At 49.5% G+C, this 14,940-nt stretch overlaps 1 protein-coding gene across 8 annotated transcripts in view; it reads left to right on the top strand.

Annotated features, from left to right (window-relative positions):
* Positions 1-231: 231 nt before the first annotated feature.
* Positions 232-14,940, top strand: part of Acsl1 (acyl-CoA synthetase long chain family member 1) — a 68,514-nt gene continuing 53,805 nt past the window's right edge. Inside the window, exon 1 of one of the 8 annotated variants that reach the window (XM_076553353.1) lies at positions 232-465. The gene's annotated coding sequence lies outside the window, so the exon portion shown is untranslated. Of the gene's footprint in view, positions 466-781; positions 1,341-7,458; positions 7,686-8,851; positions 9,038-14,940 lie in introns of those variants that run through there. The other 7 variants (XM_076553357.1, XM_042262615.2, XM_042262614.2 and 4 more) reach the window with 7 other exon arrangements.

Below are 14,940 nucleotides of genomic sequence, written 5' to 3'. Positions count from 1 at the left end.
CTGGTGGGCGGGGCCTGAGGGGGAGCGGCGGGTCTGAGGAGGTGGAACAGGCCAGACGGGGCGGGGCTTAAGCGGCGGGAATGGCGCCGATGGGGCGGGGCCTGAGAGGAGCGGCGGGTCTGAGGGGGGGGGCGGGACAGGCTCGACCTGCGCGACCAGAACTGGGCGGAGCTGGCGGGGGGGCGGGGCGGGGCCGGGGGCGGGGGAGCGGGCCGCGCCGGGAGCTGGGGCGGGGCGGGGCCTGAGGACGGGGCGGGGAGGGGTGGCGCGGCGCGGCACGCGCACTCCCAGCCACCCGGCCCTGCCGCCGCCGCTGCTGCTGCTGCTGCTGCTGCTGCAACGCCGGTGGCGCAGCCCAGGGAGCAGCTGCAGCCGCGACTCCTTAAATAGCACCGCGACCCGGCGCGCGGCAGTTCGTGGACTGCAGTGACAGCCGCCGGCAGAGCCGCCGGGGCGGCGGAGGAGGTGAGTGCGCCAGCGGCGAGGGGCCGCGCGTGTCAGCCCAGGCGACCCTAGCCGGGGGCCGTGACTCGAGAGCCTCCCTCCCCGCGCGGCTCGGCGGGACGGTTCCGCTTTTTTTTCCCCCCTCTCCGCGCCCCCGGCCTGGGCTCCGCGGCCTCGCTGCCCTCGGCACCGGGAGGCTCCGGGACCGCCCGGGCGGCCGCCGCTTCCGGTGCCCGAGCTGGGTTCCCCGCGGGGCCGTGCGCGCGCGGGGCCGGTGCACCGCGGCGGAGTCGGGGCGCGCCGCGCAGCCGCCGGTCCCCGGCTAGGGTGGCGGTGAGGAAGCGGAGCCCTGCCCGGCTCAGGTGCCAAGAGGTGGTCCTGCCGGCCGGGGGACCCCTGGCGTCTCCGCCACCTCCTTCCCTTCGTGCCCCAGAGGCAGGGATTGTGAGGAGGCGCGCTCGCCCCGCGCGTGGAGACGGGACTGTCCCGGTGCAGCTCTGTGACGTGCCCCTGCGCCGAGCGTTCGAGGAGGGTCAGAGGCAGCGCCCGGGAGCCCGATGTCATAAGGAGAAATTCTCGCGGTGTCTCCAAAGAGGAGCGCCCACAGTCACTGCACACAGCAGTGATGGAGTCATTGATTTTAGGCAACCTGGCTGTACCTTTCTTTTAAATTAGGGAGCGAACATGGTATTTATCACCTTGAAGCATAGACAGCTAATGCTGATAGAGGACTTGAAAGAACACGTGGCTTAGAATCTAGAGACTCCATCTCATCAGGGCGTTATGCCAGGGCTTGCAAACCATCTTTCCACTCCACCCAAGATCATGGTTGTGGAGCCTAGGTAAGAATGGCCATTGTGAAAATGCCCTGCCGAGACATTTAAGCATCTTGAACTGTGAGTATGCCCTAAAGGACTTGACATTTTGTTATGTTTCTGGGACACATTTGAACCTGCGATCTGTATTTATCCCAGTGGAAATTATTAGCATAACCCAAACAAACGACAATCATCCAAACCCTCGTCATTGCTCTGGTTCTCTTCAGGTGCCTGTGGCTGTTGAGTCCACCTGAACTTAAAAGTTTGAACTGGTGGTCTGCAATGGGCCGGGTTGAGAAGAGCCAAAAGGAACCGTCAGCCTGTGTGATTAGGGCGGAAAACAAGCCGGACCAGATCTTAGAAGATGTTCTCTCTTGTAGTTCAACTGAGAAGTCCCTTTCTGGTGTGAGCCTGGTGCTTTTGTGACTGGTCTGCATTGAGATGAAAAGGTCTTGAGCCCCAATTACGTGGCTGGTGAAGGAAAACTCAAAGCAACAGGCTTCCTTAACTCACCTCTTCTGAATTTACTGTAAACAGATGGAACTTAAACAAACAAACAAGACTAGCCTCTCCGCCCACGATTATAAGCATTTTGACACATTTCCTTCCTGTGTCTGTTATTTATATTTTGTCCGTGCTTTATGATCACGGCAGCCTGACTGAAATCTCTGGGCCTTACATGTTTTGACATTTAACACATGGGCATATGACAAGGGCAAATGGGGCAGGTTATCTATTTATACCATACGGGAACTTTTCGGCTACCTCCGGGTTTCTGAGTTAAGTGTGGAATAATAAGTGCAAACCAGCGTGCCACAGTGTTAATGTCTTTAGCACACTTTGGTTTTGATGTGGCTGTCAAGTGCCGTGTGTGGCGCTGTGTTTGGAGCAGGGGCCAGGGGAAGGAGGATCAGGTGGTTTTGTCATTTACATGTAGAGATTTCTATCTTTCTCCCTGTGGCTTTTTTTTTTTTTTTTTTTTTTTTTTTGGCTAGGCTGTGGGACAACTACAGTAGTTTCTAGAGTTTATACTCAGTCATTTCAGAGGGTTTGTAAGATCAGTTTGACTTGTTGGGTAAGCTTGCCAATTGCTCCTTTGCATGCACTGTCCCTTCTGACTAAATCCTCCTGGAGTTACACTGTTAGAAATGTTTTATGGACAGCCTTGTTTATATGATGCCACGCATAGGCTGTCGCACCGCAACATGGAAACTCACTTTAAGGCAGCTCACAGCTGCGAATTTCCTAAACCCTCTTTAAGCCTGACTGTTCGGCCCAGCTAGATTAAGGTGCCTGAGTTTTTAGTGAAGGCCTTCATGTCCAAACTGGACAAACATTTGAGGGTCATGATGTACCTTTGGCATTATTGCCAGGAGGATAGTTCTCAGTATGCAGAGCTAATCTGAAGCTGTGCTTGAGTTTAGGTTTCAACATCCTGGTACCTTGAGGGGCTTCTGAGAACTTGAAGGAAATGCAAGCAAGCCCTAAAAAGTGGCAGCTGAACTTGATGAACTAGACAGGAGAGGCAGTTTTACCGGTGTTTGCCATAGTGCTCTGAGAGTCTCATCTTCATAAAATGCTGCATATCAACGCCTAGGACATTTTAGTTTGTGTAATTCGAGGGTAGTAGGTCATATGGACAAGGGAAAGAAAACTATCCCGTGAATGAGCTGTGTTAATTTTTTCTACTTTGTCCGTCCTGATGTTTATAATTTCTTAACCATCGGAGGCAGTGGTATTCGGACACTTGCAACCTTTGAGGAATCAAGCTTGAGGAGGGCTGGGAGTTGCTGCAGAGTGGTCCTCTTCCTGTTCCTTGGCTGGCTGGGAGGGATACCACTTTAACCTGGAGGTATGTGAAGGCTGTATTCCCTGAGGATAGGAAGGGCTGCTGGAGAACAAGGTATGCCCTGTGTCCTAAGTCTGAGATTTCAAATCCAGTTGGCTGAATTCACATAGGAACCTGGGTTAGTTCTCTTTATGGATTATTTGCCAGTTTTCAGGTTTTAAGTAAAAAAAAAACGAGAAAGCTGTCTGATATCTAAATCAAAGTGTACTTTTGCTTTTTCATATTATTAAAGTGTTGTATACTTGTTATTAAACACTAGGACGTATAAAAACTAAAAGTCTTGAAGAAAGCACATCTGGGTTCATTTTCTTCCTGTTTTATAAGCAATTAAAAACAATTTTAAGGCGTATATTGTCATTTGAAGTTGAACATTTTGACAATTCATTTAGAAAAATTTAACCTTTATTTTTATTTTGTGTGTACGGGTAATCTGCCTGCATGCATGTCTCTGTACCACATTCATGCAGTGCCTGCAGAGCTAGCTGAGAAGAAGGCCTTGGATCCCCGGGGACTAGAATAACAGATGGTTGGGGACTGTCTGGTGGATCCTGGGAATCAAACCCAGGTCCTCTGGAAGAGCCACCAATGCTCTTAACTGCCAAGCCATCTCTCCAGACGGGCGAGTCACTTTTAATCACCTAACTTACAGAGTGATCCTTCCCTCGGATTTGTTTTCAGTGAGTTTTGACGATGACTCTTTTCAATGTATTCATTTCTCTCATCTGTTGACTTCAGAGCGGTTTACCAAGCTCTTTTCTCTAGTTAAACACATGCATGTTTAAAATAAAACATGTTCTTAAAAAAAAAAAAAACTACTCATGGTTTCATAACTAACTTGAAAATAATAAGTGAATGGGTTTTAATGGGCTCTGGGGTTCATGTGTTTTAGTGGAAAACTGTTGAAATAAGGATTTCATGGTTTGGAAAGATAAATGGAAAGGAGGTAGAGCATCAGAAAAGTGTGGTTTGCCCTTTAGAATGTTTCCCCATTTGGGGTGCGACTTCTGATAAATGTATTATCTACCCATTTGCAGAGTTTTGGCTGCTGTAGAAATTGGCACTTTCCACTCAGGTTTGTTGTTGGAGAGCATGTCTGGAGCCACGTGGTCAGAACACCATTGATGAAGCAGAATTAAGAGAAGGCCGCTGCAGGACTGGGTTCTTCCTTTAGGCTCAGCTGTCCGGCAGCTGAACAGGACCAGTTTAGGGGCAGTAGTACCAGTTCTCGCCGGTAGATTCTGTTCTTGGTGTGTCAGAGATGTTAGTTCATTAGCCTCCCCAGCATCCCTGTGAGGCAGGTCCCACTCTTAGACTCTATGATAGTGGTTCTTCCTAATGCCGCGACCTTTTAATACAGTCCCTCACGTGGTAGTGACCCCCAACCATAGAATTATTTTCATTGCTACTTCATTACTGTAATTTTGCTACTGTTAGGAATCGTGATATAAATATCTGATATGCAGGATATCCGATATGTAACCCCCATGAAAGGGTTGTTTGACCTCTTCCCCACTCCCCCACCCCCCAAAAAGGGGTCTTGACCTACAGATTGAGAGCTGCTGTTCTCTGATATTTAGAGATTAAGTTGCCCAAGGCAGGATTTGAGCCTAGGCTGCTGCCTGGGCTTTGGGGCCTGTGCTCTCAAATGCTTCCCTCTGCTGGCTCTGGAGCTAGGGTTCTGAGGCTTGGGAAGTTCCTCTCTACTCATCTAGGAACAGGGCAGGTCCGTTCCTTGTGTCTCATTTGCACTCAGTGGTGAATGTTCTCTGCGTCACACCAGAGTTCCAAGCGGTAACCGCTTGATTCAGCATAGTGGAGTGTGTGATTGAGATCATTTACTGCATAGCTATGGCTTTCTGGAGAATTGGAGAGTAATTAAAAATTAACAATCATCTGCCTTTGAACTAGGTCTTGGAAGCCTAGAGCACAGTTGGGGTGCATGATCAGTGAACGCCCTGAGTATTGGAGATGGCAGGTGGGCACCGGTCCTCAGTTTAGCACAGACTGTGAAGCCCAGCGCTTTACTAAGAGATTCCCCTCACTGTAACCCGTGGGTTTGCTCTCTGCTGTGTGCCTGGGGAGCACTTCTACCCCCTTCTTGGCACGATCTAGTGGTAACGTTGAAAACGTAATAGACAAGAGAGTGGAATCCTCCGCATTCGGAGCTGTGGCGCCATTCGGTGATTCTGCATCCTTCCTGCTGAAAGTACAGAGCTAGCAGATACAACAGGGCTGCCGTGGGTGAAGGCAGGTGTGAGGAGCATGGGTGCGATCCACACACGGTCACCTCTATCTCTTGGCCCCTCAGCGTCTCTTCAGACAGTCCCCGACGTCTGAAATCAGCCAGGCTTCCTCATCCCACTGAGGCAGGAGCTGTGGTGAATGGAGAGTATGACTCAGTCAAGGTTACACAACCTGCCTTGCCCTCTGGCCATCTCTCTGTCTCTCTCTCACACACACATGTGGAGTTTGCTCCTGGGCCCCATGCCTGTTCGAGGAATGACTGGCCCCTAGAGTTGCCCTTGACTTAATGTCCTGAGACTCAGGCAGTCAGCAGGTTTCGTCTGCTTATTGTAATCTACTCTCTGTCCAGCACTTCCCAGCATGCACCTGTTTCTGCCTTGCAGTCTTAGTAAGTTCACAGTTGGTTATCTCCAGGGTAGGCAGCGAATGCCCTTGTTAAGACGAAAACAAACAAACAAACAAACAAAAAAGCCAACAAAAAAACAAATCTGAACATGACAGCTCCTGGAATCCCAGCCCTCAGGAGGATGAGGCAGGAGAGCCACTGTGAGTTGGAGGTCAAGCTGGGCTATATAGTGAGTTTCAGGCCAACCTGGACTAGAGAACGAGACTCCATCTCAAAAGTGAAGAAGAGAAGGAGGTGATGTTGGTTAAGAAAGAAGGAAGTTTTTCTGAAGCAGAACTCCAGGGCAGAATCCATCAGTCCCAAGTCTTTATTTAGTTAGCCTTTCAAGGGTTTCTACATCCTGGTTCTAGGGTGCTGTTTTCTCTGCCTGTCTCAAAGCTCCATGAAGAGGGACTTTGGAACAAGACACTAGGCACATGGGTCTGAAGGAACTTGCACTCTAAGACTCTGCAAGCTGTCCAGATACCTGAATTGCTAGCCTGTATCCTGGAAGGAGGCACAGGCCTCGAAAACCCTGTGTGTCTGTATCTTCATGGGCCTTTCTATAATGTTGATCATTTTCTCAACCTTTTCAGACTCTCATACTTTGGAACCTTGAGTTCTCTGACCCCCAGCCGGGATGCAACAGCAACCCAGCTGGTGGCTAAAATGTTGACATTCCCTTAGTCCAGTTAAAAAAATGATTGTGGTCCCAAGTGTCCCAGCCCTTCATTCAGAAACTGGCATCTTTTTCAGAGGTTATTTAATATTCTGGTAAGCATTCTGCCTCTAACTTGCATGCTTCTGGGTATGTGTGTATATCTTTCATCCTCATATGAGCACTTCAACCATTCTATGACCTCTAGGTGAGAAGGGGACCTGATCATTATCATTTCCATATTTCCAGAAGTGTTCCTGGGCCCTGGACTGGCCTGAAGAGTTATTGAAACTAGGTATTGTCCTTGACTTGTGTCCCCAAACCCAGCCAATGGGCAGGGTCTGCTTATTCTCATGTACTCTCTGAACAATAGCACCCAGCGGGCACCTGATCCTTGCTTTGATTCTCAGTACCCCAGCCAAGTTTAGAGTCTGCCTCCTCCAGCGTAGACAGTGAAGGCTCTTAGTTAAAACAAAAAGAGGGTGCTAGGAAGAGGGGGGAAGCTTCCCTGAAGCCAAGGCCAGATCAAATCCTTCCTCAGCAGAAATAGTCACGGCTCTCCACAGTCAGGCCCCAGGTCTCTTTTTAAGCCCGTCTGTTGGGGGCCTCTGTAGCATGGCTTCAGCTTGCTGTCCCTCAGCCAGCATTTTATACAGTGCCTTGCCCCAGTAGCCCTTCATATGCTGGAAACTGGGAGACATTAAGATAATGGCCCCTGACAATAATACGCATTATCTGCTCTGCTAAACTAGATCTTAGCAATTAAGATGAAGGAGTTGAAAATCCGTGGACTACACGGTGCGCTTCCTGGAGGTGAACTTTGGGTTTCAGAACACAGCTCAGGGGTTTCTTTCCTGAGTGTAGTCCAGCGAGGAGGAGAAACAGGTGGTTCTGGGCTTCTTGGGATGGGAGAGGGAGATTAGTGTCGAATTCTAGATAATCTTGCATAACTGTACTGGAGTCGTCCCTTACCTGGTATTGCTACTTTAAAGGTGTGCCTTGTCTCTGTGCCAGGGCGACATTGGTCAAATAGGTCTCTGTTCCTTCTGTGGGACAGTTACCCACATTGTACCTCAGGCAAGCTGTGAGGCATCATAGCATGTGGAGCTGACAGGGACCTTATACGTCACCAGTCCGACCAGGCACCCTGGAGAGGACAGATCCAAAATCCAGAGGGTATAGCTGAGCAGTCCAGAGCTCTGGGCTAGACCCCGCAGACAGTGCCAGTCTGTTGTTCTTTCATGACATAACTTGGAGATGAATTCCGGAATGCAGAGTATAAGCAAGGTAAGGATACTTGGCATTGGAGCTAGGGTAAAGCTGTAGGATTCCCAGCCCAGGACAGAGTTCCTCAAATGTGGCCAGCCTCTGAGGCTGGCATGGCTCTGTGGCCTTAATTCTCCTTGTTACAGACCAACCGACCCAGTCTTGTGGTCTGGTAACAGTCTCCAGCATGCCTCTTTCGTCCAGCAGGTGGTGGTGGGTGTCTTTATCGTGTATGCTGTGGTCTCTGTTGCAGGCTCTTTGATGCAGCAAGCTTCTTAGGGGCTTATGTATTGTTGCCCATGTGAGGGAACTGGTGGCAGCCCTGGCAGAAACAGGTGAGCCTCACCAGGCAGGTGCCAGAGAGGATGGTTTCTAGTAGGGGTTACGGTTACTCTCGGTTGGGGGGCAGCTAGACCATGTAATAGAGTGCAAGATGGAAATATTTTATACACCCTTTTGTTTTTCTTTAAATCCAGATTTGATTCATGGCCATAAACTATCTTAGAGAGTATGGATATAGTTTATGAATGAAAGCATGCACAGGTGCATTTCTTTGTCACTTAGTGGGATGTGTTAGAAGAAGTAGAGAACCAGAAAGTTGTCCCCTCAACTGCCAGCTTGGCAGTCGACCTCCGAGGGCCACTTTTAAAAAGGTGACTCAGTTTGGCAGAGGGGGACATAAACTGAAACTTACCTCTGGAACTAGGTTCCGAGCCTTGTCAGAATGTCTGACTTTAGGGGAGTTAGTTAGTAAAAGCCAGAGTGCTTGGGGATTTTGTTCTACAGATTTGTTAGTGTGAAAGCCTTAATTAGACAGATCCTTTATTTTCTCTGTGGCTTACAACCACGTCTCCTGAGGCTTGGGCTGGCTTGGTATATAGTGGGTGGTCAATGAATATTTGCCAACCGAATACACGGGACCTTTTTCTTGCATAGAAATTAAATATTGCGCTGAACTGGCTGCTTCAAGTCAACATTTAACTTGGCTCCCTTTGTTTAGCTCTTTGGGCCGTTGGCAGGGTACACTACGTGTGCCAGTTAGGCTGACTGCCACCCCACAAATAGTTCCCGAACCTATAGAGTCAGAGGACTGTTGGCACCTCAGAGTGTCTCCTGAATGACGGCATGTGTGGGCTTTGCTTTCCAGCCGTTTTAAAAAGAAGAGCATAATAAAAGAATATTAGCGCCGGGCGGTGGTGGCGCACGCCTTTAATCCCAGCACTCGGGAGGCAGAGCCAGGTGGATCTCTGTGAGTTCGAGGCCAGCCTGGTCTACAGAGTGAGTTCCAGGAAAGGTGCAAAGTTATGCAGAGAAACCCTGTCTTGAAAAACCAATATTAGCAAAGTGTTAGCTGCGATTGACGCTGACTGAAGGTAAAAAGTACACGGTGATGTTACCGTACTGTGTGGACTCTGAATAGATTTGGGAACTTTCGTAGCAAGAGTTTAAACTAACTATGACGAGAATGTAAAGATCCCCAAACTAATGTAGCTTGTTGATTCCGAGCAGGTAACAACCAAATTTGGCATTTGTTTTGTTTTTTTCTTTTTTCCTCTCCTTTAAATAGTAGGTCGTTGGTCTGTATTCTGTAATCTTCCGTAACTTAGATTTGTTTTGTTTTTAGCTTTCCTAAACCAGTCACTTCTTAAAGTTACCTGAACTCTTTGTAATTTTAGCTCGTGTCCCATGGTGTCACTGATACCTCCCATGCCTTCCCATACAATGAGCAAAATCTTGCTTCATCTGTCCTCTGTTTCACCTGTTGCTCTTTCTGACATCGCCCGCTTCCACAAAGACCTCGGGGCCCATCTTCTTTAAAGGTTCCGTTCAATTCCAAGGAGCCTCACAACTTTCAACATATTTTAAAGATTCTCTTGGTTTCTGCTTTTTAAGTTACCTGTTGAGGTCTGTTAAAATTCCAAGGTGACTTCTCTCACCTTGGGAGTGGCTGGTCTTCCCTGGGTTGAAGTCTGTGTTTGTATTTGGTTTGCGACTCCCACTGTGTTGGGCTAAAAGCCGTTTCTCCAGTCGACGGTTACTCCGGAGCCTTATTCTATTTTAAGAGGTGTCAGTAACCCTACCCAACCTGTGCCCTCCTGAGCCTTCTTATCCAGGTCACTGCTATTTGATAGCTGTGACCTCTGAGTCGCTGGGCCCTGTGGGCTCCTTGAGGACAAGGACTGAGTCTCTTCTCTCTCCCATACTGACCTAGGCCCCCCGCAAGGACATGGCTGACTCTGTAAACTAAGCTTCCGGGGTGAAGATGAGCCTCCAGCAGCTCCTCTGTAGCCTGCTGACAGGAATAGTGTCCTAGGAGAGAGACCCGGTCTCCTGGCCGCTGAGGCTGCCAGTTCCTAACCCGCGCCTAACTGCCTCTTGCAGGGCTCCTTGCTCCCCATATGGTCTGGTTTTCACGGGCGTCTCCCTACCCCCACCTGGCTTTGGCTGTTTAGATTTGGCCCAGGTCCACCTTGGCCTCTGCACAGCCCTCTGGTGGCCTCCAGCCCATCCATAGTGTTCTCTACCTGCCAAGTGCTTGCAGCCACAGAGCCCTCCCCCTTCCTTCCTACCCAGAGGTTCTCCGCAGCTGTCTGGTGTGTGGGTTAACTCCTGCAGGTGTGTTTGTCTTCACGGTTCTCCTGAACCCGTGGAAGGTGGAGAAAACATTGCCAGGGCTCCATCGTCCCAGCAATGACCTTCTGTTTGCAAAGTTTTATTTCCCTCCAATGTTCCCTCAATGCTGTTTGGTTTGCAGTGAGGCCCTCTCTGAAAGGACACTTACGGGGAAGTTGCTCCCAGGGCTGGTGAGGGCCTGCGCCAGGGCCCGGCTCAGGACAGACAGAGAAGGCTTAGCTGTGTTTTCTGGAAGAGCTTTATAACCCATCTGTCACTCCTTAATAAGGGCAGGTTACCACCCTAAATCCTTGTGTAGCAGGTGGAAAATACATACATGCAAAAGAATATCAACCAACCTGAACCTAGCCATACCTTGTTTATCCTGAGCATTGATTGAAAATATCAATTGATTGAAAATATGGTTGATAGGGCAAATTTTATATTGTGCATTTACAATTAAAAAGCTGGCGGGGGGGAGGGGGAGCCAAATATAAAGCATAATAAAATAATAATGAATAATTAAACACAGACCTACTACTATAGAACTGCTGGGTTTTATGATTTATTTTAAGTTGTGGTGTGTGTGTGTGTGTGTGTGTGTGTGTGTGTGTGTGTCTTCATGTCTGTGTGTATGTGTAGGTGACTGCCTATGTCCACAGAGGGCAGAAATGTGTGTCTGTCTATGTGTCTGTATGCAAGTATGTGTAGGTGACTGCTGATGTCAACAGAGGCCAGAGGGGTGTGTGTATGTGTCTCTGTGTGTGTGTGTATCTGTGTCTGTCTGTCTGTCTGTATGTATGTATGTATGTATAGATGACTACATATGTCCACACAGGGCAGAGACATTGGATCCTCATGGTGCTGGAGTTAAGGTGGTGCTGGGAACAGAACTTGATATGCTTTTAATCACTGAGCCATCTCTCTAGCCAAGAATTGGTGGTTTTTAATGTTTTCCTCCAGTACCCATTACCTGGGGTTTCAAGGTGGGGGTAGAAGCCTGTTTATTTGATCTTGTTGACAGGATGACTCCATCATCCTTTTGTCTTGGAGGGGCCAGCATGGCTTTTTTGACCCAAAGAGGAGCAGTTTCCCACTGGTCCCACCCCTTTCTTTGTGCCTGTAGGGCCCACACAGGCCGAGGCCCTGCTCATGATGTGCAGCTCGTCTGGGCTCAGCCAGTACCTGGGATGGGACCCTTTTGCATTTGAGTCCAGAATCCTTTCCACATTTCTATGCTGTGTAATTTCCTAGTCACTACTGGAAGATACAGGCTTTGGACAGAACCACTGAGGGGACCTCGAGGATTGGATAGGTCCCCTTCTGAAACCCAGGGGCCTTACTTCCTCCTCTCTGCAGGCCCTCAGTGAGGACGCTTCTTGTCCTGGCTGTGGTAGGACACACGAGTCCCTTCACTTGTCAAGCTCTCTCCCTTCTCACCGCGAGGTTTCTCGCTCCTGATTTCCTTTGTAAGGTGGAGGGTCTGTCCTTGTGGGTTATTTTCATAGCCAGGGGAATTTTATTTCCTCCTCTACCTGCCGCAGTAACAGGCTCTCCTTGTGTTGCCCAACGTGGTGAGACCATGGTGTGTCACCCCCTCAACCTGCAGTCTCTCAGGACTCATTCTTGGGTCAGGTACCATCTGACATGGCATGCCCTGTCAGATGCAGATGATGACCAGAAGTGTAATCTTCAGAAGCCTCTTCTGTCTGCATCCTCAGGAAGAGTTGGGTCAGTCTACCCATTCTACCCGCTGAAGCTGATTGACTGAGACGGCCCCTCTTGTCCAAGTCCGCTTCCTTCCCTAGCCTTCGCCAGGAAGCACCCCTGCTTTGTTATGACATCTCTACAGAAATGGAACAGTGTTAAGTCGATGGATACTTCAGTATCTTATCAGCTTGTGTTAATTATATATGATGGGTTTTATTACGATATTGTCATAGATGTACAGAATACGTTGCAGCCATAGTGACCCCTCCCACCCTCTTTGGTCTCCTTCCCACTCCCATGAATCCCCTTCCTCTCCCCACCTAGCCCCTCCCCTGCTTTCCCGTGTTTTCCTGACCCAATGAGTTCCATTAGGATCGTTTACAGCAATGAGGGTTAGTTCAGGGGAGCATGAGAGCCTCATCAGTGGCTGCACCACTGAAGAAAACAACCCCCTGCCTCCGTCAGACGTTATTCATCTGTGTATTAAATAAATATGAAGACAAATGGAGGAATCTTGCTTCCCTTAGGAACGTTCTTCAATACATCTGACTCAAGCTGAACCTTGTTGTCCTACATAAAAGCCTTCCCATGACCTAGGCGTCTTCCTTGAGAGTCTCCAGACAGACAGGTCCTCATTGTGTCTGTGTGGATGGGGCGAGGGCGGGGAGTGGGGGAGCTCTATGTTGTGTTGACTGTGAATAACGCGCTGTGGGGAATGCCGGACAGGTCCTCTAGTCAGCTTCCTATACATCTCAGATGTGTACATCCTATACATCTTCCTACAGCCCTCTCAGTGTCTGGAGAATGTTCTCCTCGCCACAGTCTTGTGCTGCCCTGGCTCCAGGGATAGAAACCCAATGTGTTTTTCTGGCTTGTCCGAGAAAACTAACCTGGTGCGGCACCCTGGGAACCTCCTTTCTTCTTTGCTCGTGGAATCTGTGCCCCTGTGGGCAGTCTTGATCGTCTTAAACTGATGAGGAGTCACATCCCTAAGTACCAGAGGACTGTTCTGTTAGTGTTGACAAACTTCTCAGGAAGTGAAATGCTTGGAGACATGTAAAGCAGCGTGGGGACTCTGGTCATCATCCTCCCGACCTCTCCTGCCACTCCACATCACCTGAGACTCTGCAGATGGCGGGGGGGGGGGGGGGGGGAGGAGAGAAGAGGGGTGCTGAAGTGTGGGGCCACCCTGGCTATCTCTTTCCTCTTCAGAGTCCCTGTTGTATAAGTGCCCCTTCCAGTGGATTGCAGTAGATCGGTAGTGTCAGGAGATACTCAGGGAATATTCAGCAAGTACCTGTTTTGGTCTGGGCACTGTATTAAGCACCAGGGTAGGAGGGGAGAGAAGGAGCTCCGTCGTCGGTACTGTACTTCCTGAGTGTCTAGCAGGAAGCACCAAGGACTCCCAAAGGCCGCAAAGGAAGTATTCCCTGGAGTCCAGCTGGGGGATGCGCTGTTTAGCAGCGAGGAGATCCTGTAAGAATTGGTTAGAGAAAGTGACCTCTGGCCTCTTCGGGTAGGATGTGGACGTCATAAAACCGGCCTCGGGAAGAGAGTGAGGAAGAGAGGTGCAGAGCAGGCACAGGCTAGAGGGAAGATTGCTTTGGGAGCGGCTGGGTGTAGAAAGGGCAGGTGCAGACGCTCAGACTCGGGGACTGACACAGCATTACACATGGACCTGTTCCTGTGGTGGTGCTGGGACAGAGACCCAGCCACGTGTGGCCACCCCAAAACCTCTGATCTTGTCCATGGAGGAAGGTTCTGGGGACCACTTCCCAATCTCAAACTCCGCTCTCATTACTGTTCCACCACTCATCCTCCCAGGACCCCAAAACTCAGCTCTCCAGTTCCTTATTGCCAGTTATTTCCCAAATTTCTGCTTCTTATAAATTATTTAGAATTTTCTTTTGGTGGTAAAGCATACCTAATGTCCGAGTTACCATTGGAAATGTTCTGAAGTGTAGGGTTGCCCAATGGTACTGAGTTGTGTAAGCATCACCACTGTCCAGCCCCACACTTTTCATCACCCCAGACAAAACCCTGGCAGCTGTTGGGCAATGTCGCTCATGTGTCCCTCTCCTGCCCCCCGCTCCCGGTAACCTCTGTTCTACTTTCTGTCTGGGAAATTGCTGATTCTGTGTACCTCGTGTAGATAAGCTCGTATTTGTCCTTCCCTTTGGCTTATTTCACTTAGCTTGGTGTTTTCTCCATTTGTTCATATCACCTTTGTTGTGGTGGTTTCCTGGTTTTCTTTAAAAGGCTGGATGCTGATCTGTTGTATATGTATGCCTAAGTATGCCACAATCTGGTGATGGGCATTTGAGTTCAGATACTGGCTTTTTAAAGCGTTGTGTATGGAGGCATTTTTTCATTAGCATCATGGCCTCCCACCCCCTGCCTGAGTTCAAGTCCCTTTGCCTGAGTCACGGTGTTGACCTCTCAAAGTCCGTAAGCTTCCTTGAGTGGATTAGGAGCAGGGACTGTCCTGTTCTTTGATGGCAGTAACCACCGCCCGTAGTAAAGAAAGGCCATGGTGAAGATTGACACTTGGCCATGTGTGTACCTGCATGCCTAGGGCCTGATACGCTGTAAATGCACAGCTGGCACTTGACTCTTAGGAGCATTGGAACTAGGGCATGGGGAGAGGGCTCGGGGTTAAGAGCACACGCTGGCTGCTCCTCCAGAGGCCCCAGGTTTGGTTCCCAGCACCCACACGATGGCTCACAACTGTCTGTGACTCCAGTTTTAGGGGATCTAACACCCTGTTCTGCCCTCCAAGGGCTCCAGGCATGTACATGGTACACATACACACATGCAGCCAGGCAAAAACACTCACACACATAAAATAAAAATAAGATTTTAAAAATCGTGACTCAACAGATTTTCCCGAATACCTTCCTTCCCCTCTCCTATCCACCCTAACTGTCAGTTTGTTCCAGGGTCATTTATCAAT

This window comes from Peromyscus maniculatus, chromosome 17 (assembly GCF_049852395.1).
Source record: "Peromyscus maniculatus bairdii isolate BWxNUB_F1_BW_parent chromosome 17, HU_Pman_BW_mat_3.1, whole genome shotgun sequence".
NCBI classification, from domain to species: Eukaryota; Metazoa; Chordata; class Mammalia; order Rodentia; family Cricetidae; genus Peromyscus; species Peromyscus maniculatus.
Note: the sequence above shows the minus strand (reverse complement) of the source record. Positions and strands in the feature narration are given on the sequence as shown.